At 36.6% G+C, this 1,606-nt stretch overlaps 1 pseudogene across 1 annotated transcript; it reads right to left on the reverse strand.

Moving 5' to 3' along the window:
- Nucleotides 1-658: 658 nt before the first annotated feature.
- LOC307055726 (small ribosomal subunit protein uS15-like) lies at nt 659-1,105 on the reverse strand (annotated as a pseudogene). Its single transcript has one exon. The product of its transcript is annotated as a small ribosomal subunit protein uS15-like (transcript).
- Between the last annotated feature and the right edge of the window lie 501 nt (nt 1,106-1,606).

A 1,606-nucleotide genomic window follows, 5' to 3' on the forward strand; every position in this document is an offset into this window, starting at 1 on the left:
AAATGTGGCTTGTCATTCAAGTACTGCCCTTCAGTACCTTTGTGAATTAGGCCAAATCATTAATCTTTTTGAGTTTCCATTGTCTCCTTTGAACAAATAGTATAATAATTATATTTGCTATGCAAGATGGATCTGAGAATTAAAGAAACTACCATATATAAAAGGACTGTAAATAAATGCTTCACAAAGACAGAAGGTCAAAAGGTGTCAATTCCCAGGTTTCCTATCACTCTGCTATACTTGCATTATACATCTGACAACGTAAAAATAGTAACTCATTGAAATAGGATACATGCGGCTGGTCTATACACTTCATTAATAGGAAAAAGCATTGTGCTATGTTTGAAATTTCTGTGGATAAACCACCTTAAGTGGATGGATTAAGTCATCAGAAAATTCCCATTGTGTTCAGTGAGTGGTTGCAGTGTTTTTGTCTGCTTTTTGTTTTTTAATAGCTTTATCCTTTTCACCATTTTTCATTATTTTCAATGTATTTTATATGATCATTCTATGAAAATGAATTGTATGTTGACTCCAAATATTGTCAGTTGAAGTCAGTGTTTACTAAGGCAAATTCAATGAAAGCAGTGAACAATTCATCAACTCAATTTTTTTTCTAGTTAAACAATGATTTTATTGCTTGAGTAAACAGACAAATTTATGCAACCAAGGCAGAGGCTATGGATGACTTGTATTTCCATTGGGGAGGGAGGACTCGTTTGGTGTTGTAATGTCGAGCCAACTGGTGAATAACTCTCTAAAGCAGAATCAGACAGAATTTAGCATCTTTCTCCTTTCTGTTTCTCTCAAGATGCTTTTGTACAGCAACAGGTTTCTTCATTAAATGATAGAGTTCCTCAGGAAGATCAGGAGCAAGTCATTTGGACTTAAGAATTCTCAAGATTTTGTTGCCTGTCACAAAACGTACTTGTGCAGCACCATGTGAGTCTCTCAGGATCACACCGATTTGCGAGGGCGTCAGGCCCTTTTTGGCCAGTTTGTAGATCTGCTCCTTTACGTCATCAGACGTCAGCTTCAGCCAGATGGGGATGCTGCGGCGGTAGGGCACAGCCAACTGGGACAGGCTCTTCCCTGGAGCATGCATGCGACCTACGGTGGCGGCAGTGTGGTTCAACTCAATTGTTAAAACCACAACCTAAAATATGAAACACATAGAATTTTACATAAAGAAGAATTGATTCAAAAATGGATAAATGTATAGCTTATCAAGAGCAGAGAAAATTTTCTCACTTAAAGTAAGAAAGAAAGCAAGATATTATTTCCAACTCTTATCCACCAAAGGTTCAATGGCGATGTTACAGGAAAGTCCACATTAGAGGATGGTATCATATAAAGAAAAAGACACCTTACAAGTGTTAGTTGTTCCATATGTTATCTCATTTTGCATTAACTGCTAATATAGGTATTATATCAGAGGCAAAATTACACTTTATTCTTCCTAACTCATCTCCTAGTTGTATGTTCCCTAAATGGTATGGTAATGCTCCCATAATACCCAGCACAGTACTTTGCTAGGAGTTCAATAAATGTTTGTTGAATTGAATTACCACATTAACATGTAAACTGTGAGATTGCAGAGCTTACA

This window comes from Hyperoodon ampullatus, assembly GCF_949752795.1.
Source record: "Hyperoodon ampullatus genome assembly, chromosome: 7".
NCBI classification, from domain to species: domain Eukaryota; kingdom Metazoa; phylum Chordata; class Mammalia; order Artiodactyla; family Ziphiidae; genus Hyperoodon; species Hyperoodon ampullatus.